The sequence below is a fragment of the Typopeltis vanoorti genome, chromosome 4, assembly GCF_054136105.1.
Source record: "Typopeltis vanoorti isolate ZY-2024b chromosome 4, IOZ_Tvanoo_1.0, whole genome shotgun sequence".
Lineage (NCBI taxonomy): Eukaryota > Metazoa > Arthropoda > Arachnida > Uropygi > Thelyphonidae > Typopeltis > Typopeltis vanoorti.
The window spans coordinates 111,712,638-111,737,410 of NC_143552.1; the positions used below are offsets into that span (position 1 = coordinate 111,712,638).

Consider the following 24,773-nt stretch of genomic DNA (forward strand, 5'->3'; position numbering starts at 1 on the left):
CATGTACCCTCAAGGGGGTGTACAGGATATGATAGTACTACATGAAAAATTTACATCATTACTAACTTCCTATCTACAATTTTCCTCCAGCTGAGTCTGTTACTTGTCAAGACTCCAATATTATCAGATCTTATATTTCTCTCATCTAAGGCACTTTGTACCCTATCAAACCACCTATATCTTGGTCTTCCTCTAGGTCGTTTTCCTGCCAACCTGGTAGAGAACACTTGTTTTGTAGAGAACAGAGATTAGCTCTGCTAATGCATTCCTGGATGGTGACAATGTCAAGTTCTTTCCTAATATTCTCATTTTTAATATGATATTGCCATTGATGCCATCTGTTCACGCCTCTAATCTTTCTCAGGACTCATATCTGCGGTCTCTACTCTGTGGTCAAGTGTTTTACTTCTGACCCAGCTCTCAGATCCATAAGTTAAAACTGGTTTGAACACCATCTTGTATACAGCTAATTTAGTGTTCCGACTAATTTCTCTCTTATTCCATATGAATTTATTCAGTTGACTTCCTACTATACCAGCTTTATTGATTCTGTTGTCTATTTCCATATTTAATTTACCATCTTCACTAAAAATCGTGCCTAAGTACGTGAAATGTTTTACTTGTTCCACAGGTTCTCCGTTCACAATGCAGTTGACATTTTCAACGATTCTGCCTATTTTCATTTTTTTTTGTCTTTTTATTGCTGACCTTCATACCATATCTATTACAACAATTATTCAATTTAGTCAAGGAATCTTGCAGACTCGTAGTAGATTTATTGATAAGTATAACATCGTCCTCATAAAGCAAAGAGCTGACATTAACATCTCCAATTCTGATATCATGTTTAATACCACTTTCCTACATAATGTGATCCATATAGATAATGTACATCCTTGTCTCACACCGTATTTAAAATTGAACCATCTTCTTACTTCTTTCAATTCTAACTGCTGACTTACAACTCAAATAAAGACTAAGTATTGCTTGATATAATGTTCCATTGACACCATAAAACTGTAGCATATTGAATAGCTTCTCTCTTGGCACCTTGTCATATGACTTTTCCAGATCTACAAAACTCAAATAGAGATCTTTGCTATATTCCCATGATTTCTCCACTATTTGTCGTTAAGTGAAGATCTGATCCTGACAGCCTCTATTTGGTCTGAATCCAGCTTGTTCTTCACCAAGCTTTTCTTCTACAATTCTTCTCAACTTTTTCTCAAGTATACTTGCATATATCTTACCAGGAACACTCAGTAAGGAAATATCTCTGTAATTCGTACTTTCAGTTTTATTTTACTTTTTATATATGGGTACTATGAAAGCTCTACTCCAGTCATCAAAAATTCGTTTCTATGTGCCTTCTGAACTATGCTGTGCAGCCACTGCAATACTTTTATACCACCATACTTCAGCATTTCTGGTCGAATATCATCTACTCCTGCTGCCTTTAAACATTTCAAACCTTTGATGGCCTTTTCTACTTCAAGTATAGATATGTATTCCTGACTGTATGCCTGTTGAGTGTTTTTTAACACTGTGCTATCACTGCTTGTTTCATTTAGCAATATCTCGAAGTAATTACTCCATACTTCAAGGATATCTTTTTCTCCCATTTTCATGTCACCTTTATCATCTCTAACTCCTTTTACAGCACTCTTTCCTCCATTCCTAAGCTTCTTCAACAATCTCCATTTTGGCACCTTCTTGATATTTATTTTCTATATTCTTGCCAAAATCCTCCCATGACTTTTGTTTAGCTAGTTTTACACAGTGTTTTGCTTTCTTACATTTGTCTCTGTATTCTGTAAGAGTAAAAGCTGACTTATTTGCCAGGAACTTTTGATATGCTTTCTTCTTTTCCTTCACTGCCTCTTTAACTTCCTGTGTCCACCATGGAGTTCTGATTTTTCTGTCCTTGCAGACAACCTCACCACATGCCTCTCTGGCTGAATCAATCAGGGTTTTCTTCAAGGCTTGCCACTGAATCTCCAAGGTTTGGTTCCTGTTCTCAAACTCTTTCATTTTTTCTTCAATAATCTTTGTGTATTTTAGTCTACAGTTCACATCTGAGAGCTGCTCAACTTTTATTCGCTTTAAAACTTTCTTACATGTTATTCTTTTCAATATGAAATTCAATTTTATCCTGCTCAAGACTAAATAGTGATCGCTTCCAATTTCAAATCCTCTGTACTTTCTAGTGTCCTGCACCAGGGAGAAAACATCACTATCAACAATAACATAGTCAATGAGACTTTTCTTATTCCTTGCCTCTTCTCTCTATGTGAATTTGTGCACATTTTTATGTTGGAACATAGTGTTAATAATAACCATTCCGTGTCCTGAGCAGAAAACCAGCAGGTGTTTGCCATTATTATTAACTTTGCTCTTTTCTCCAAATTTTCCCAAAATATTTTTGTATGTCTGACAATCATTTCCTACTCTGCTATTTAGATCTCCAAGGACCAACTTTTCCTTTTTCATTGTGTCAGTTGCTTTCTCTAAAGCATCAAAAAATTCTTCCGCCTCTACCTTAGTAGAACCTTGTGTGGGACCATAGGCACAAATAAGTTCTCATTGTCCAATTCCCCATTCTCTTATTTGTCAACATTACTCTACTTGAGACTGACTGCCATTCAAGAAGATTAGCCTCGTATTTTGTGTTGAATACTATGGCTACTCCATCTTTTCTTTGATTGTCATTTCCTGAATGTAACATTTTGTATTTATTGCTCAGAAAGATCTCACCAGTTTTTGTCTTTTTTGTTTCAGTCACCCCTATTATGTCGATCTAGTACTTATCTAATTCTTAAGCTAGCTCCATTTCATTTCCATTCAGGCTTCTTATGTTGATAGTTCCAATCTTTAACTCTGGTGATGTTGAGTTGGGGTGTGCTTTCAGATTTGTTCCAGTAGCTGACTTTATGCTGTTCGCCCTGGTTCCCTGCCAAAAACAACGGGGGGGGGGCCTTGTTTAACCGGGCGATGCCCCAGCCTGCATGAAATTTTGCAGTTTTGTACCATCATTTTCTATATTGGTTTAAGCCAATAAGAATACAATTTTGGTCAGCTAAATCCCAAATTGCAGCCCATCCTCATTCGTTCAGTATCCAGTTGGATACCCAACAGGGTGCACCATGAGAAGGTGAGGATTGGACATTAGGTGAGAAGACCTGGTTGGTTCTCCGCATTCCTTTGAAGGCTATGTGGAGGTCTCCTGTGGGCAAATATATTAATCGGGAATTGGACAATAAGACTTATTTGTGTGCTTAAGGGTCAAAGCTGTATAACTGAGAGGAGACCTCCACATAGCCTTTAAAGGAATGCGGAGAACCGACCAGGGCTTCTGACCTAATGTCCAATCCTCACCTTCTCGTGGTGCACCCTGTTGGATATCTACTTTGATACTGAACGAACGAGGATGGGCTGGCAATTTGGGATTTAGCCGACCAAATTGTATTCTTATTGGTTAAACCAAAATAAAAAATGATGGTACAACATGACAAAATTTCATGCCGGCTGGGGCGTCGCCCGGTTAAACAAGACCCCCGTTGTTTTTGCCAGGGAACCAGGGCGAACAGCGAAAAGTCAGCTACTGGAACAAATCTGAAAACAAACCCCAACTCAACATCACCAGAGTTAAAGATCGGTACTATCAACGTAAGAAGCCTGAATGGCAAAGAAATGGAGTTAGCTGAGGAATTAGATAAGTACCAGATCGACATAATAGGGGGTGACTGAAACAAAAAAGACCAAAACTGGTGAGATCTTTCTGAGCAATAAATACAAAATGTTATATTCAGGCAATAACAATCAAGGAAAAGAAGGAGTAGCCATAGTATTCAACACAAAATACGAGGCTAATCTTCTTGAATGGCAGTCAGTCTCAAGTAGAGTAATGTTGACAAATAAGAGAATGGGGAATTGGACAATGAGAACTTATTTGTGCCTATGGTCCCACACAAGGTTCTACTAAGGTAGAGGCGGAAGAATTTTTTGATGCTTTAGAGAAAGCAACTGACACAATGAAAAAGGAAAAGTTGGTCCTTGGAGATCTAAATAGCAGAGTAGGAAATGATTGTGAGACATACAAAAATATTTTGGGAAAATTTGGAGAAAAGAGCAAAGCTAATAATAATGGCAAAATATCTGTTGGATTTCTGCTCAGGACATGGACTGGTTATTACTAACACCATGTTCCAACATAAAAATGTGCACAAATTCACATGGAGAGAAGAGGCTAGGAATAAGAAAAGTCTCATTGACTATGTTATTGTTGATAGTGATGTTTTCTCCCTGGTGCAGGACACCAGAGTGTACAGAGGATTTGAAATTGGAAGTGATCACTATTTAGTCTTGAGCAGGATAAAATTCAATTTCATATTGAAAAGAATAACATGTAAGAAAGTTTTAAAGCGAATAAAAGTTGAGCAGCTCTCAGATGTAAACTGTAGAAATATTATTGAAAAGAAAATGAAAGAGTTTGAGAACAGGAATCAAACCTTGGAGATTCAGTGGCAAACTCTGAAGGAAACATTGATTGATTCTGCCAGAGAGGCATGTGGTGAGGTTGTGTGCAAAGATAAAAAAATCAGAACTCCCTGGTGGACACAGGAAGTTAAAGAGGCAGTGAAGGAAAAGAAGAAAGCATATCAAAAGTTCCTGGCAAATAAGTCAGCTTTTACTCTTACAGAATACAGAGACAAATGTAAGAAAGCTAAACAGTGTGTAAAACTAGCTAAATAAAAGTCATGGGAGGACTTTGGCAAGAATATAGAAAATAAATATCAAGAAGGTGGCAAAATATTCTGGAGGTTGTTGAAGAAGCTTAGGAATGGAGGAAAGAGTGCTGTAAAAGGAATTAGAGATGATAAAGGTGAAATGAAAACAGGAGAAAAAGATATCCTTGAAGTATGGAGTAATTACTTTGAAAAACTGCTAAATGAAACAAGCAGTGATGACAGCACAGTGATAAAAAACACTGACCAGGCATGCAGTCAGGAATACATATCCATACTTGAAGTAGAAAAAGCCATCAAAGGCTTGAAATGTGGAAAGGCAGCAGGAGTAGATGATATTCGACCAGAAATGCTGAAGTATGGTGGTATAAGAGTCTTACAGTGGCTGCACTGCATAGTTCAGAAAGCCTGGACAGAGGGACGAATTCCTGATGATTGGAGTAGAGCTCTCATAGTACCCATATATAAAAAGGGAAATAAAACTGAATGTGAGAATTACAGAGGTATTTCCCTACTGAGTGTTCCTGGCAAGATCTATGCAAGTATACTTGAGAAACGGTTGAGAAGAATTGTGGAAGAAAAGCTTGGTGAAGAACAAGCTGGATTCAGGCCAAATAGAGGCTGTCAGGATCAGATCTTCACTTTACGACAAATAGTCGAGAAAGCATGGGAATATAACAAAGATCTGTATTTAAGTTTTGTTGATTTGGAAAAGGCATATGACAAGGTGCCAAGAGAGAAGCTATTCAATACGCTGCAGTTATATGGTGTCAATGGGGCATTATATCAAGCAATACTTAGTCTGTATTTGAGTTGTGAGTCAGCAGTTAGAATTGAAGGAAGTACAGGAAGATGGTTTAATGTTAAATCTGGTGTGAGACAAGGATGTACATTATCCCCTCTGTTATTCATTATCTATATGGATCACATTATGAAGGAATTTGGTATTAAACCTGATATCAAAATTGGAGATGTTAATGTCAGCTCTTTGCTTTATGCGGATGATGTTATACTTCTAAATAAATCCGCTACAAGTCTGCAAGATTCTCTGACTAAATTGAATAGCTGGTGTAATAGATATGGTATGAAGGTTAGCAATAAAAGACAAAGACAATGAAAATAGGCAGAATCATTGAAAATGTCAACTGTGTTGTGAATGGAGAACCTGTGGAACAAGTAAAACATTTTAGCTACTTGGGCACAATTTTTACTGAAGATGGTAAACTAAATATAGAAATAGACAACAGAATCAGCAAAGCTGGTATCGTGGGAAGTCAATTGAATAAATTCATATGGAATAAGAAAGAAATTAGTCGGAACACTAAATTAGCTGTATACAAAACTGTGTTCAAACCAATTTTAACTTATGGATCTGAGAGCTGGGTCAGAAGTAAAACACTTGACCAAAGACTAGAGACCGCAGATATGAGAGTCCTGAGAAAGATTAGAGGCGTGAACTGATGGCATCAATGGCAATATCATATTAAAAATGAGGATATTAGGAAAGAACTTGACATTGTCAGCATCCAGGAATGCGTTAGCAGAGCTAATCTCAGATGGTATGGTCACTTAAATAGAATGGGAGAGGAAAGATTAGCAAAACAAGTGTTCTCTGCCAGGTTGGCAGGAAAACGACCCAGAGGAAGACCAAGATATAGGTGGATTGATACGGTACAAAGTGCCTTAGACGATAGAAATATAAGATCTGATAATGTTGGAGTCTTGACAAGTAACAGACTGATTTGGAGGAAAATTGTAGATAGGAAGTTAGTAATGATGTAATTTTTTCATGTAGTACTGTCATATCCTGTACACCCCTTGAGGGTACATGGCAGGAATTTGATGATGATGATGATGATGATGACTTATTTGTGCCTATGGTCCCACACAGGGTTCTATTAACGTAGAAGTGGAGGAATTTTTTAATGCTTTAGAGAAAGCAACTGACACAATGAAAAAGGAAAAGTTAGTCCTTGTTAGGGATCTAAATAGCAGAATAGGAAATGATTGTCAGACATACAAAAATATTTTGGGAAAATTTGGAGAAAAGAGCAAAGCTAATAATAATGGCAAATACCTGTTCGATTTCTGGTCAGACATGGACTGGTTATTACTAACATCATGTTCCAACATAAAAATGTTCACAAATTCACATGGAGAGAAGATGCAAGGAATAAGAAAAGTCTCATTGACTATGTTATTGTTGATAGTGATGTTTTCTATATAGAATGTACTGAGGATTTGAAATTAGAAGTGGTCACTATTTAGTCTTGAGCAGGATAAAGTTGAATTTCATATTGAAAAGAATAACATGTAAGAAAGTTTTGAAGCGAATAAAAGTTGAGCAGCTCTCAGATGTGAACTGTAGACTAAAATACACAAAGATTATTGAAGAAAAAATGAAAGTGTTTGAGAACAGGAACCAAACCTTGGAAAATCAATGGCAAGCCTTGAAGAAAATTCTGATTGATTCAACCAGAGAGGCATGTGGTGAGGTTGTCTGCAAGGATAGAAAAATCAGAACTCCATGATGGCCACAGGAAGTTAAACAGGCAGTGAAGGAAAAGAAGAAAGCATATCAAAAGTTCCTGGCAAATAAGTCAGCTTGTGCTCGTAGAGAATACAGAGACAAATGCAAGAAAGCTAAACACTGTGTAAAACTAGCTAAACAAAAGTCATGGGAGGACTTTCGCAAGAATATAGAAAATAAATATCAAGACGTGGCAAAATATTGTGGAGGTTGTTAAAGAAGCTTAGAAATGGAGGAAGGAGTACTGTAAACGGAATTAGAGATGATAAAGGTGACATGAAAAGGGAGAAAAAGATATCCTTGAAGTATGGAGTAATTACTTTGAAAACTTGCTAAATGAAACAAGCAGTGATGACAGCACAGTGATAAAAAACACTCAACAGGCATACACTCAGAAATACATATCCATACTTGAAGTAGAAAAAGCCATCAAAGGCTTGAAATGTGGAAAGGCACCAGGAGTAGATGATATTCGCCCAGAAATGCTGAAGTATGGTGGTATAAAAGTCTTACAGCGGCTGCACTGCATAGTTCAGAAAGTCTGGACAGAGGGATTAATTCCCGATGATTGGAGTAGAGCTCTAATAGTACCTATATATAAAAAGGGAAATAAAACTGAATGTGAGAATTACAGAGGTATTTCCCTACTGAGTGTTCCTGGCAAGATTTATGCAAGTATACTTGAGAAACGGTTGAGAAGAATTGTGGAAGAAAAGCTTGTTGAAGAACATGCTGGATTCTGGCCAAATAGAGGCTGTCAGGATCAGATCTGCACTTTACGTCAAATGGCAGCAGGTTGTTGACCCCTGCCTTAGATGATAGAAATATAAGATCTGATAATGTTGGAGTCTTGATAAGTAACAGACTGAGCTGGAGGAAAATTGTAGATAGGAAGTTCATAATGATGTAAATTTTTCATGTAGTACTATCATATCCTGTACACCCATTGAGGGTACATGTCAGGAATTTGATGATGATGAATATTTTTTTGTTATGGATAAAGAATCTTTCAAACACAAAATGAGCTGTTAAAGAAATACTATATATTTTTCAATGTTTGTTTAATATACAGTTGTAAGAAAGCAGTATCAGTTTGTCCATCAAGAGAGCTCTGTCCATTCAGGAAGTATACTAATGCAAACTAATGTTGTTCATTTCTTTTTGTCTTTGTCGTTAGAGGTGACCAGTTATAAAGTTAATTAAAACTGACTTGAAAATAGTTCAGACTTTACATAAGTATATACCATTAAAATTAAAACCTGAAATTTTCATAATAAGCTAAATGCTTATGAAGATTTTAGATAAGTGACATTAATTTTGCATTCTCATTTTTGTAATTTCATACTCTTCTGTTTTGTTCTTATATATCTTCCATTATTGTTTGCATTTGTACTATTTCTTGTTGTTGCTGCATTATGGTGAATATACATATGATATTGTTGGATCTTACTTGTTCTTAATCTGTACTTTGGATCCGACATGATTACAATTACGATGTTCTTAACTAATTGATAAGTTGTGAGTTGATTTCTAATTCAAATATAGAGAAAATTTATATTTAAAGACTGTGCCACTCTATATCTGAATTAGTTCAAGAATTGAAGAAAAATCAACCTTCAACTATTTCTCCTTAAAATATATACTGGCCGAGTATATTTGACTTACTTAATTTACCCGCTTTGGTTCGGATATTTTATGAATGGTGCAGTAAAGGAGATTCAGGCAAAATACAACTTTAGATAAACAAAAACAAACATTTAATTTTAAAATCACAAATTATACACTTAAGATCAAAATACTAAATAAGTTATTATAAACACTTCAGCCTTCCTGATAATAAAGTCATGCAAACTCAGACAATGGTAATTCTGTTATCTGTAATGCAGTCTTCTCACAGTTCCTTTTAGCTATTTAATAAAGTTCCTTAATGATCATTCACATCAATATCTCATAGTTCTTTAAGTTTTAAATACAATAAAAATTCCAGTAGCACCTCTTTACAAACAAACACTTTTAATTTTACACTTCAGTTAATTCTCTGCAATAGTTACTGTTAGTATAGGGAAATTCTAGGATGAAACTCACACACTTCTCTGTGTAGAATTATTAAAGTTTGGAATAATCTTACCGATAATCTTTTTTCTTCTTTAACTTACAAACACTTTTTATAACTGTAAACACTTAAACAGTATACGGCACTCATTAAATAAATCTTCTAAGCAATAACTGAATTAATCGTCGGTCACTATACACATAAACAAACGTTCTTGCATGAAATACTACTGATCTCTTATGAATTAAGGCAATACACAATAATTCCTTAACTTGAGGTTTTATATGCACAGCAACTGCTTCTCGACTAGTAGACTTTATTAGCTGCTTGAGTGACTTGCCGACTTGCTATTATCTCACTATGATTCCTGATGCCGAATGCTCCGATTCCAACCTAATGCCAACCCTCTCCTTTCTCTCTCTCTTAATAATATAATCTCTCCCTATTTTCAGCGTTCTTCCCTTTTTATATCCATCCTTCCCGCCTAAATTGTTCTCGTGATCTAAAACTCTTTTCAATAAACCTTCTCCTCACGTGGTGTTCCAAAACGTGCTCGCTCACTTACATACGTCTCCATGACAACCAAACAAAATATAATAAAATTGAGGTATTGCATAACGCTAAACTTCTACAAATGGGAATAAATAAGGAATATTTACATTTCAATTAATGCGCAGTTAAATTATCAAATACAAGTTCTTATAATATTAATATAGTAATGAATAAAATAGCTTAATAATATTTAATATAGTATTTTCATTATTAATACATATATTTTTGATTAATTAATTAAATATTAGACAAAATTAAAGTAGTTATATGAATATTAAATTGTAAAATAAGTTGTTTACATTAAATAATATTTACAAGTCTAGCCTTTGTGATGGAAGATCATGTTGGATTCTGAAGCAAATAATAATTACTTAAATCTCTACATAATCAGAATCCAACAATATATAATATTTCTCACCCTTTCTCATATTATTTCTCTTGGTTTCCTTATCATCATCTTCATCAAATTCCTGACATGTACCCTCAAAGGGTGTACAGGATGTGATAGTACTACATGAAAAATTTACATCATTACTAACTTCCTATCTACAATTTTCCTCCAAATCAGTCTATTACCTGTCAAGACTCCAATATTATCATTATCAGATCTTATATTTCTATCATCTAAGGCACATTGTACCGTATCAATCTACCTATATCTTGGTCTTCCTCTGGGTCGTTTTCCTGCCAACCTGGCAGAGAACACTTGTTTTGCTAATCTTTCCTTGCCATTCTGTTTAAGTTACCATACCACCTGAGATTAGCTCTGCTAACGCATTCCTGGATGGTGACAATGTCAAGTTCTTTCCTAATATCCTCATTTTTAATCTGATATTGCCATTGATGCCATCTGTTCATGCCTCTAATCTTTCTCAGGACTCTCATATCTGCAGTCTCTAGTCTTTGGTCAAGTGGTGTTTTATTTCTGACCCAGCTCTCAGATCCATAAGTTAAAACTGGTTTGAACACTGTATACAGTTAATTTAGTGTTCCGACTAATTTCTCTCCTATTCCATATGAATTTATTCAATTGACTTCCTACCATACCAGCTTTATTGATTCTGTTGTCTATTTCCATATTTAATTTACCATCTTCACTAAAAATCGTGCCTAAGTAGGTGAAATGTTTTACTTGTTCCACAGGTTCTCTGTTCACAACAAAGTTGACATTTTCAACGATTCTGCTTATTTTCATTGTCATCGTCTTTTTATTGCTGACTTTCATACCATATCTATTACAACAGTTATTCAATTTAGTCAGGGAACCTTGCAAACTTGTAGCGGATTTATTTAGAAGTATAACATCGTCCGCATAAAGCACAGAGCTGACATTAACATCTCCAATTTTGATATCAGGTTTAATACCACTTTCCTTCATAATGTGATCCATATAGATAATGAATAACAGAGGGGATAATGTACATCCTTGTCTGACACCAGATTTAACATTAAACCATCTTCCTGTTCTTCCTTCAATTCTAACTGCTGACTTACAACTTAAATAAACACTAATAATTGCTTGATATAATGCCACATTGACACCATATAACTGTAGCGTATTGAATAGCTCCTCTCTAGTCACCTTGTCATATGCCTTTTTCAGATCGACAAAACTTAAATACCGATCTTTGTTATATTCCCATGCTTTCTCGACTATTTGTCGTAAAGTGAAGATCTGATCCTGACAGCCTCTATTTGGCCTGAATCCAGCTTGTTCTTCACCAAGCTTTTCTTCCAAAATTCTTCTCTTGGTTTCCTTTGTTCTGTTTTTCCTCGTGGGGGGGGGGGTCTTTTTTCCTTAAATTCACTATAGCAAACATTACTGTAAAAAGTTGGCTCTTCATTATTCGTGTCACTGCTCTGCTGGTATGTGATTCCAGTGATTTACAGAAGTTCTTGTAATAGATTATTACTTTTGTTCATACAAGAAAGATTACACTTCCCTTCCCCTCATCCTTCATAATATCCAGATATTTACACAAGGTCTGGTTGCTTTTCTTGGACTGACTTAGATCTCTAACCTTTCATGGTAGTAAGGACATCCATAACCTCTTCTGGTTGCAGTTATGGGGAGTTTCCGTATTGCAACTGGTATCAGCAAAGCCTTTGGTTGGAAAGACTTGGTTCAAGTTCTGTCTAAGGACTTAAAAAGAACCTTTACATGCACTTTTAGCTGAAGCTAAATTTCTTGGCTACAGGCCACTGAACCTAGCACATTAAGGAAAAGTTGAAGGTAATTAAGAAAAATTAATCCAGTTTAGTGTACAAACTTTTGATCTTTATCATAAAAAATTTTTAATATGTTGAATTTATTAGATTAATTAGTTTTTAGTTAAGCTTGTTGCATTCAGATTTGATAGTTGTCCATTAGTTTATTTAAGAGGCCTCTGGACAAAATTATCATTTGATTAATTTGTCTATGTAAATTATTAGCTTCAGTCATTTTCTAGGTTCTAAGAAACAGACTTAAAGACATACTTCTAATTTTTTAGGAAATGACAACGTAAACTATATTATTAATTATAAAACTTTAATTAATAACTACCTATATTTCGGTAATGTTACATTCCCATCTTCAGGATCACAAAACAAATGTGCACGCAGGCACTAACACTAAGCAAATGAGGCTGAAGAACAGCAACTGAAGTTAGTCTAAGAGTCCTGAAGGTGTCCCCCAGCAGACTAAATTGCGTTGTCTTGGCCATTGGGCTGATGTTCTTAGAATGCAAGCTTCCCAAATTTGTTGCAGTTTGGGAAGTTTTTCAGAGTTGAGGCCGATTCAAGGAATAATCTTTCATACGTGCTGAGTGTAATAAAGTGGCCTTCTTCCAGTGTATTCTGTGAATCCTAAGAAAATATGACCTCATAACTAGTTACAACCACATAAGAAATTGGCATCAGTTATCCACTCCACCAAAGACCAACCATTTCCCCTAAACCTACCTGGAGTATACTAGGTCCTTGCAGTTGCAAACTATCCTACTATGGCCAAACAGGCAGGATATCCAAACACAAAGATTACATCATCCAGTTTCACCAGCCTCTCAGGACTTGCTGACCATGCATTGGACCCACCACAGAATACGCTGGAAGAAGCTTTACTACACTGCAGCAAGTACAAGCATGAAAGATTGTTCCTTGAATCAGCCTCAGCTCTGAAAAACTTCCCAAACCTCAACAAATTTGGGTACATGAGACTGCCCCAAATTTGGGAAGCTTGCATTCAAAGAACATCAGCCCTCCCAATTTAATCCTCTAGGCAGCGTTCTTCAACCTTTTTACACCTGCGGAGCGGGAAAAATAGGAGAAATATTTCACGGACCGGCTGATGGCTAAGACAGAAATATAAACCAATGTATATAGTATTTTATTTATTAAATCCAATGTTATAAAATTACAATTTTTAGCTTGTGCGACATCTGCTGCTGCTTAGAGGTTAGAAATTTGATATACGTGGCTGGAGCGTTGTTTCTGAGAGACGAAGAAATTTTTGGCAGACCACAGGTTGAAGAACAAGGCTCTAGGGGTACCTTTAGCTAGGACCAACTTCAGTTGCCTTTCTTCAGCCTCATTTGCTTAGTGTTAGTGCTTGTGTGCACATATCATTGTTTTGTGATCCCTGAAGATGGAAATATAACATAGGTAGTTATTAATTAAAGTTTTATAATTAATAATATAGTTTACATTGTCATTTTCCAAAAAATTAGAAGTATGTCAACCAATGTATAAGTCTGTCTACAAGACTTAAAGACATTGCACTTATTGAAAACTGATCAGATGTAATTAATATATTCAAAGTGTTTATTAATAGTTAATATTAGATTATTATTTATTGCAAGTGCTTCAACATTCTCCCAGTTTGAATTATGGATGTTATTCCAAGTTTGTGATGTTATCTGGTCAGTGTTGAAAAATAGAAAGTGTTTTAGGTCATGTGTTGAGTTGACAGAATAAATCAAGAATATTTTTTGCCTAAAAACATGGTGATTGGAATCCAGATGCTAACCTGAGCTTACAAGTGTGAACTTTATTATGGGGAGTCAGGGAAATGTACTACCTGTGCAATTTCAGCAACTGTAGTAATTTCTGGTTATAATTTGCTAATAATTAAAGTTCTTTTGGAATAAGGTGAGGTTTTGATAGTTATAATTGGATGTATAATTTTGAAAAGATTTATTTTGTCATCAGATAAGTTTCTTGCATTGCTTTGAGGAAGTGATTCAAAATGATGTTGTCTAGAATATGAAAAATGAAGTTGAGGAAGGATAACTTCTTTACGAGCTATCCAGCTGGAAAAATGCTTAGTAGAGTTATTCATAATGAGTTAAACATTAAGCATCAAGCTAATATTCAGCAGAGTTTTGATTTCAATCAGACTCAGTCAGATGTTAAAAAAAGTTGCTATACCATAATTATAGGTACATTGGAAATGGACAGCAATGAGTCCTTTGCATGTACTTTGCATTGGCTAAGGAATGTGTCTAGTGTCTGGCAGCCATGAGACCAGATCGCAAAAACATAGTCAACGTATCTAAGCCAGACTTTGGGTTTTAAAGGGGAGGAACCTAAAGCAAGTTGTTCAAAATGTTCCATATAAAAGATAGCAATAGGGGGGATAATGGCAAGCCCATGGCTGTGCCTTCTTTTTGTAGGTAGAAAGCATTTTGCCATACAAAATAACCAGAACGTAATACATGCGCAAAGAGTGCCGTGATATCTGGAAGAAATTTGTTCTGTAAAAAAAGGATTGTATCATTGATTGGGACATTCGTAAAGAGGGCAGAGATGTCAAAACTGACTAATAGATCATCTTTTTCTAATGTAATGTCTTTGATGATGTTTATGAAGTGTTGTGTGTTTTTGATATAGGAGGGGATGACCTACCAACTCCTTGAGTGTTGCCACTATTTTTTTGGCTAAGTGATAAGTCGGGCTATCAATCCCTTTGACTATAGGCCTTAGCAGTGTTTTCTTTGTGAATTTTTGGTAGCCTGTAAATTCTGGGGAACGAGCGTAGTGTGAAAATAGTTTTTTGACTGTATCTTCGGGCCATGTGGTAATTGACTTAAGTAGATTCTCTGTTTTCTTTTTTAATCTATTAGTTGAGTTATAGTTAACTGATTGGTATGTGTTATTGTCCAAGACTAGCAGATTCATTTTTTCCACATAAGTGGTTCGGTTTAAGATAATGGTGGCACTTCCTTTATCTGCTCTGGTTATTACGATGTTCGGATTTGACTTTAGTGATTTTATTGCTGTTAATTCGTGTTTAGTTAGGTTGCTTGTTATTGTTTTGTTATGATTTAAAATGTTGGTGGTTTCTAAACGTATTTTTTCTGCTATGTTATTTGGGATGAATCTTAGGCCTATTTCAATATTACAAATAAATTCAAGTTTGTTTATCGATTTGGGTGCTATAGCATAATTGAAACCTTTATTAAGTATCGAGATTTCATCTTTATTTAAAGCATGGTTGGATAGGTTAACTATGTTACTGTTACCTGTAGGTGATTGATGGCTCCTGTTGTTTCTTGCTTCTGGTTGGTTGTTATTGTTCACTGTGGAAAAATTTGAATATGGCAGCTGGTTCTTTCGATTAGTTTTTGGAATTTAGAAGTTAGGTTTTCTTCTTTGTTCGGAGGATGTGGTTTGCCATATTGTCAGTAATCTTTTCCAGGATCATCCAGATATCTGCGTTTACGTAGCTTGAAAGTTCCATTTTTTTTTCTTTTTATAGCTTGTTTTGTGTAGCAGCTAAGTTCTTTCTGGAAGCTTGGATTTGTTCTCTGAGAAGTGCTTTCTCCATGCGAAGTATATTCGTTGCGCTTTTGCTGAGGTGAATTTTCTTTTTAGACTGATGCACTTGGGAATGATATTGCTGTCCATACACCGTTTTAAAAAAGCCAGTCAATTGATCAAATTAGAAACCTGATTCTTTTGCTTACCGTATTGATTGCATCGCTTGTGGATCGAATCTCCACAAATTATCATAATCCTTTCTTTTAGTGTTACACAGTGATCAGCATTCATTTTTGAAATTATGGATTCTACAACCGTGTTAAAATAACTCTTTTTATTATCCTGACGTTTCGATCTTCATATCAAGATCATCATCATCTGGAGCATACATAAATATACAAGACAAGCTGTGATAGATTTCAAACCGTAAGCTAGAAAAACAATGATTTGATCACATGCTACTCGCTGTCATGACCTCTAGTGGGGGGTGGGGAATTACATCAAGCTAGATTTAATTTATGATTACATGAATAAACATTCTTTCTTACAGATTTTTTTCTTAACAGTAATGTCCTATTTTTGTGTTAGGATCCTGGATTTTCTACAGTCCTGTTTATAGTTGTTCTTAGAAAGGAAGGATTCTTGGGACGAATATATGCCTTCCATATGTATGGGATTTTTAGACAATCATTATTGTTTAAATTGGGGTGGTTGATAATGTTCTCGAGGTTTCCTTAAATTTTTGTTCATACCATGTTTTGGTGTGATGTAGACAACTAGTGCTTTTCCAGTCAATTCTATCTAAGGTGTTCAGGGCACGATCAGGAATGCCAGCTTCACCATAATTATTATATTTGATATGTCGTTTATGTTCTTTTTGTTTGATCAGAATTGTGTGTCCTGTTTCTCCATGTATGGTGTAAAGATTTTTGTCACAAAGACTTGCGAATTCTCTTTAAAACTGTGTACTTTGGCGAGGAGGCGCTGCAGTCGTGACAGAAGCAGACGACGCTTAGGACTTGATTAGCAAAGTTTCCGCTGTGTGTGGTATCCATTTTTTTTAAATGTGCCCGAAGTGAAAGAATAAGTACAACATTAGTGTTTGAAGGCAAATTCTAATGTTTTTGTAGTTTCAAGAATCTTGTAAAGCAAGTTTGTGTCAAGTTTTTCAGAAATAAATAACATCACTAGAGTTACATCAGTGAAATGCGTATGAATGTGTTCTAAAAGTATACGTATAAGCGAGCATTCATTCTGCGTAATGATCAAGACTTTCACCAGCTTTACCACTCATCACAAGTCCGAATTTTACTGGCGCAGCCGACAGGATCTACAAGGTGAGAGCAATTCGTTGTGTAAATGCATGCTCCCATGTTTTAGAGTTCTATTTTGATTATTTGGGCGAAAGTCTGTTTTAATACAAAACAAAAAAAAAAATAGTGTTCGTAGTTTGTTCCATCCTGGAACAGTAGTAGTTTTGATTTCTCGCCAGAGAAAGAATACGTCAGTATTCAAATTTTGTTCCATCCTGGAACAGTAGTACAACAGTTTGGATAAATGAAAAACACGCCAGTGTTCAAGCTATATTTTCGTCCCAGATAGTTCAGAATAGTTGTTTTTTTTTTCATTTTAAATTTATTTTGTTCTGCAGTTACCGATTTGTCCTGTTTTGCATGTTAGTTCCATCTTGGAACAGTCAGAACTTGTGATTTCTCGCCAGAGAAAGAACACGACAGTGTTATCATAGTTAATTTTTGCATACTGTTTTGATAGTTCTGTTTCGAGATTTCAGTTATTATATAGTAGCGGTGTAAAATCGGAACTATTTTTTTGTTTTTGTTTTTGTTTTGTTTTTATATATCCACACACACATATATATATATATATATATATATATATATATATATATATATATATATATATATATATATATATATTTGTGTATTTGAAAGTGTAGTAAATTGTGTAGTTGAAGTTTTTATCTGATAATATTGTAAGATTTATCTATGTTTACAAATGATATGTTGAATTTAATTATGAGTCCCATAATCGCCAAATGTATACATCTCTTTTTTGGGCTTTTAAAAAAAAAGAAAGTGCAATTGATTCTTTTTTTTAGGGTGATTTTTTTTATCAGTAAAGAGAGTTATTGTTTAGCACCATGACTTATTTAACCAAAGGTAGAAAGGAAGATTTACGTAAATTGGCTGAAGAATTGGGAGAGAAGCCAACTGTTGAAATGAAAGTGATAGATCTTAAAATGATTATTACGGGAAATAAATTTTATGAAGAAGAATTTGTTAACGGGATGTTGGAGACGATTATTAGTACCAGACTCGAGGAAGAACTGATGAAGAAAGAAGAATTAGAAGCTCAACGGCGGAAGGAAGAACTAGAAGCCCAATGCCGGAAAGATGAATTGGGGGCCCAACAGAAAAGAGAACAAATGGAGTTCGAGTTGAAGAAACTGGAAATTGAAGCGCGTGTTCAACCAACCTCAACTCCAGTATCCAGTGACAATAAACCATATTGTCTTGAACTAATTAAGCTAATGCCTAGGTTTAGATTACAAGAGGATGACATTGTGATATACCTATCCCTGTTTGAAAGACAAGCTAAGAGAACAAAAATAGATGTTAAAGACTGGATATCATGTCTCTTGACTTTGTTACCATTTGAGATTGTCCAATTAATTGGTAGAGAGTCAGAAGAAAATTGCGAAGATTATGAATATATTAAAACAATTCTACTAAAGAGATTTAGACTGAATCCTGAAAGTTTCAGAAAAAAGTTTGTGATGCACCAAAAGGTTGCTGAAAAATCTTGGAGGGATTTCTGTTATGAAATAACTAATTATTTCGAAGAGTGGATTGGTGGCCTTGATATCAAGGATTTTGAAGGGTTAAAAGATCTAATTATTACGGATCAACTGAAGAAGAAAGTACCACATGAAGTGAGAGAACATCTCTTAGACGACTGGACAAAATTCGTTTCTCCAACCAAGTTAGCTGACAGATTGGACGAATACGACAGTGTTCGTAGTACATCAAGGAAGCCCATCGGAGCTATTCCGAAGGACAAGGTTACTGAAAAGTTTAGACCTTATACTCCACCTGCTGAGCGAACATTCAAAAATAAGTTATCTCCCTCTCAAAGTCCACCGAGATGGTACCAGCCGTGGCGAAATGATGATTCATACAAGCCTCACTACAAACCAACTTGTTTTACTTGTAGAAGGGAAGGTCATATTGCCAAGTTTTGTATAAAAAATAGTCAATCAAAAGGTACTCCTACTACAGCACACAGTAACCTAGTTCAAACGTCTATCACTGGGAATGACGATAAATCAGGTGTGTTGACTGCCAAAATTTCCATTCCAGTATCCAAATCAGTGGACATTGATCGAAATGTAGATGATTTGAAGGTGGTCAAAATCAAATGTGGAAGTAGGGTTTTAAATGGAATAATAGATACGGGAGCGCAAATATCGGTAGTGCGCGAAGATTTAGTGGCAGATACGCCCCATGATGGAGAAAGTAAGATAGAAATATCTTCTGCTTTCGGAGAAAATGAAATAACACCGTTAAGGATTTTTGAAATGAAAATTGATGATAATTTACATGGTAATGTTCCAGTCACATGTGCTGTCTCAAGAAAACTGGTTACCGATCTGCTACTGAGCTCCTCTGCCTATGAAATGCTGGTCGAAAGCGTCGAGCTACATGAGAGTAGTCATCATTGGGAGACACCGGTTCTGAAATCAAAAGATTTAAGCGATAAACGGTCAGAAGATGATGAAGATGAAGACATGCCTTCGAAAATAACCAGTACAGCATTGGCAGTAAGTACGATAGAGTCCCCACCAGGTGAAGAAAATGAGTGTATACCAGAAAAAACAAAATTCGAATTCGGCAAACTTCAAAAGGATGATGAGACGCTTCGAAGGTGTTTTGAATGGGCAAAAAGACAGAAAAATTCCTATGCGTTTGACAATGGGGTTCTGCTTCATAATGAACATATTTGTGGCGAGAATATTAGCCAAGTAGTGCTACCGCGTGTGAAACGAGAGAATGTCTTAAAGATGGCACATGAAATCCCTCTTGCTGGCCATCTCGGCGAAAAGAAAACCCGTCAGCGAATCAAGTACTCATTCTTTTGGCCTACCATTAAACAAGACGTGAAAAAATATTGCGAAAGCTGCAAGGAATGTCAAATGAGAAGGACTGCTACATATAGAGATAGAATCCCCATACGACCTATCGTCAGACCAGAAGCTCCGTTTGAGGTATGGAGCGTGGATTGTATCGGACCGTTAGAACCCCCATCGGGAAGAGGACATCGATTCATAATATGTGCTGTTGATTTATGCACTAGATGGGCCGAAGCCATACCTGTCAAGGAAATAAGTGCTAAAACTACATGTAACGTTCTAATGAGGATATTTACTCAGACTGGATTTCCTAAAATGGTCTGTACCGACCAAGGTACGAATTTCACATCTAAACTCACTCAAGCTTTTGAAGATCTGCTAGGCATAGCTCCACGTTTTTCCACTCCAGGACATCCTGAGAGTATGGGCGCTGTTGAACGTTGGAACAGAACTTTAAAAGAGATGATGAATAAGAATATACAGGAACATGGAAGAAACTGGGATTTACATCTTCCCTATCTTCTATTCGCATACCGAGAAGTACCACATAGCACTACTGGGTTATCACCTTTCCAGTTGGTATATGGAAGATTACCTCCAGGCCCCTTATCTTTGTTAAAGGAAATTTGGACTGGTGGACGAGTCATCCCAACTGCTGCCTCTCGCTCGGTTGAAAATTATTTACAAGAGCTTCTTGAAAATCTAAGAAAAGCTCATGAAATTGCATCCGAGAATGCCAAAGGGTCTCAAGAACAATACTCCTCCAGATATAATCTTCGTTCCAAAGAAAAATCCTTCATGGTTGGTGAAAAGGTTTTAGTATTGTTACCTTCATCCTCTCATAAGCTTCTAAATACTTGGACAGGACCTGCTACAGTCGTCCAACTTACTAGACCACATTCTGCGAAGGTTGAGATGAAGGATGGAAGCATCAGGGAGCTCCACATAAATAAGCTTCGACCATATATTCAAAGAATTAATCATGTCGGTCTAGTTTTCGAACTAGATGAAGATTTCGGAACACTCCACTATGCACCTGCTGACAAGATGAATAAATCAGTTGAAGATATTAGGAAACACCTTGAGGATATGAAAGCTCTCTTGACGGAAGAACAAAAACAAGAACTTTTTGACATCCTCCGGAAATATGCAGATGTTTTTAGTTCCAAACCTGGTCATGCCAAAGTTGATGGACACTCCATCAAAGTTACAGAGAACTGTTCCCCTAAGAGACTCAAACCCTATAGGGTGCCAATCACTCTACAAAAGGAAGTAGATCGACAAGTCAAACAACTGTTAGATATGGGTCTCATTGAGCCAAGTGTCAGTGAATGGGCTCATCCCGTTGTTTGTGTGACTAAGAAAAGTGTCCCAAACAACATTCCTTGGACTACTGATGCTGATGAAGCTTTTACGAAACTCAAGGAAGAGCTTATAAAAATGCCTTCTTTGCATACTCCAGATCTCGACAAGCCGTTCCAGTTGTATACGGATGCATCAGCAACAGCAATTGGCGCATGTTTAGCTCAAAACAACGAACAAGGAAAAGAATTGCCCATTGCTTTCTTCAGTAAGAAACTAAATTCCTGTCAAATGAAATGGTCAACCATTGAAAGGGAAGCTTTTTGCGTCTTGGAGGCGTTGAAAAAGTTTGACACATGGGTATTTGGTGCTGAAATACAGGTAATTTCAGATCATAACCCTCTGACCTATCTAACTAAAAGTGCCCCTCATGGTGCCAAGTTGTCCCGATGGGCTTTAGCCCTACAACGTTATAATCTGACTGTTACATATAGAAAGGGTAGTCGTCACGGTAACGCTGATGCCCTTTCCAGATTAAAAACTGATATAATTAATTAATGTTATTGGCTCGTTTCTTAATAATGATTATATATTTTCTTGATGTTTAGTTAATGATAATTATATAGTTTTTTTTTGTGTGTGTGGGAGCTGCATCGCACCATAAAGCTCTCACCTCATTTCTTGTATTTTAGAGTCAATTACTCGCCTGAGTTTTTTTTGTAGATGCAACATCGACACTCCTGTGACGGATGTGCTTCCCCCAAAGGGAGCTGTAAAGATTTTTGTCACAAAGACTTGCGAATTCTCTTTAAAACTGTGTACTTTGGCGAGGAGGCGCTGCAGTCGTGACAGAAGCAGACGACGCTTAGGACTTGATTAGCAAAGTTTCCGCTGTGTGTGGTATCCATTTTTTTTAAATGTGCCCGAAGTGAAAGAATAAGTACAACATTAGTGTTTGAAGGCAAATTATAATGTTTTTGTAGTTTCAAGAATCTTGTAAAGCAAGTTTGTGTCAAGTTTTTCAGAAATAAATAACATCACTAGAGTTACATCAGTGAAATGCGTATGAATGTGTTCTAAAAGTATACGTATAAGCGAGCATTCATTCTGCATAATGATCAAGACTTTCACCAGCTTTACCACTCATCACAAGTCCGAATTTTACTTATGGTATGTTGCAGGTGCAGTAAATACAGTATACTCCGTGGTGGGCCAGCGGAGGGAGTGAGTCCTTGGATGAGTTGAGTAAGCTTTTTAATTTTGCAGGAGGTTTAAAGGTGGCTTTGAGGTTGCATTTTTGTAGTACTCTGTTTATTTTGTCTGATGTCCCTTTAATGTAGGGAATTGTTATAGTTTTATTGTAGTCTGGTTTGTCTTTGTTTTTTTATTGAGGTATTGTTGAGAATTTTGTTAATAGTGTTTTGGCTGTATCCATTTTTTTGAAAAGTATTGCTGATCACTTTAAATTCATCTTTCAGTGACTGTTCACTGGAGTAGATCTTCGGAGCCCTGTTTTTTAAGGTATTGATGACACCTAGTTTTTGTGTTAGGTGGTGATAGGAGTTTATGTGTATATATTGGCCAGTATGTGTCGGTTTCTGGTAAACAGTGAAGGAAAGATTGCCTGAGGGGAGATGTGTTACAAGTGTATCTAGAAACGGCAGTGTGTTATGTTTTTCAATCTCAATTGTGAACTGTATATGTTTGTGTTGCTTGTTTAGGTGGCTAAGGAATGTGTCTAGTGTCCGACGGCCATGAGACCAGATTGCGAAAACATCGTCAACGTATCAAAGCCAGACTTTGGGTTTTAAAGGGGAGGAACCTAAAGCAAGTTGTTCAAAATGTTCCATATAAAAGTTAGCAATAGGTGTGTGTGTGGGGGGGGGAGATAATGGCGAGCCCATGGCTGTGCCTTCTTTTTGTAGGTAGAAAACGTTTTGCCATACAAAATAACCAGAACGTAATACATGCGCAAAGAGCACAGTGATATCTGGAGGGAATTTGTTCTGTAAAAAAAAGGATTGTGGCATTGATTGGGACGTTCGTAAAGAGGACAGAGATGTCAAAACTGACTAATAGATCATCTTTTTCTAATGTAATGTCTTTGATGATGTTTATGAAGTGTTCTGTGTTTTTGATATAGGAGGGGGAATGACCTACCAATGACCTACTTAAGTCAATTACCACATGGTCCGAAGATACGTCCCCTGAGAATTTACGGGCTACCGAAAATTCACAAAGAAAACACACCGCTAAGGCCTATAATCGAAGGGATTGATAACCCGACTTATCACTTAGCCAAAATAGCTGCAACACTGAAGGAGTTGGTTAGGTCATTCCCCCTACTATATTAAAAACACACAACGCTTCATAAACATCATCAAAGACATTACATTAGAAAAAGATGATCTATTAGTCAGTTTTGACATCTCTGCCCTCTTTACGAATGTCCCAATCAATGTCACAATCCATCTTTTACAGAACAAATTTCCTCTAGATATCATGGCACTCTTTGTGCATGTATTACATTCTGGTTATTTTGTATGGCAAAATGCTTTCTACCTACAAAAAGAAGGCACAGCCATGGGCTCACCATTATCCCCCCCCATTGCTAACTTTTATATGGAACATTTTGAACAACTTGCTTTAGGTTCCTCCCCGTTAAAACCCAAAGTCTGGCTTAGATACGTTGACGATGTTTTTGCGATCTGGTCTCAGCTGTTAGACACTAGATACATTCCTTTGCCACCTGAACAAGCAACACAAACGTATACAGTTCACAATCGAGATTGAAAAATATAACACACTACCGTTTCTAGATACACTTGTCACACATCTCCCCTTAGGCAATCTTTCCTTCACTGTTTACCAGAAACTGACACATACTGGCCAATATATATACACATAAACTCCTACCACCACCCAACACAAAAACTAGGTGTCTTCAATACCCTAAAAAACGGGGCTCTGAAGATCTGCTCCAGTGAACAGGCACTGAAAGACGAATTTAAAGTGATCAGCAATACTTTTCAAAAAAATTGATACAGCCAAAACACTATTTACAAAATTCTCTACAAGACCTCATTAAAAAAGCAAAAACTACAAAAATACAACCTCAAAGCCACCTTTAAACCTCCTTCAAAATTAAAAAGCTTACTCATTTCATCCAAAGACCCACTCCCTCTGCTGGCCCACCCTTGAGTATACCGTATTTACTGCACCTGCAACATACCATACATAGGAGAAACGGGACGCACAATTCCGATCAGACAAAAAGAACATAAACGACACATGAAATGTAATAATTATGGTGATGCTGGTTGCCTTTCTGATCATGCCCTGAACACCTTACATAGAATTGACTGGAAAAGCACTAGTTGTCTACATCACACCAAAACATGGTATGAACACATGTTTAAGGAAGCCTGTGAGATCATTATCAACCATCCCAATCTAAACAATAATGATGGTCTAAAAATCACCTTACATATGGAAGGCATATATTCGTCCCACACGAATCCTTCCTCTCTAAGAACAACTATAAACAAGGCTGTAGAAAATCCAGGATCCTAAAACAAAAATAGGACATCACTGTTAAGAAAAAAATCTTAAGAAAGAATGTTTATTCATTTTGTAATAATAGAAATAGGACATGACTGTTACTGGAAGGAAAACTATCTGTAAGCAAGAATGTTTATTCAT

The 24,773-nt window shown here is 36.3% G+C and overlaps 1 protein-coding gene across 3 annotated transcripts in view; it reads left to right on the forward strand.

The window, feature by feature from the left end:
- Positions 1-24,773, forward strand: part of Alh (coiled coil domain containing protein Alhambra) — a 294,506-nt gene that overhangs the window by 140,421 nt on the left and 129,312 nt on the right. The gene's annotated exons all lie outside the window — the stretch shown is intronic.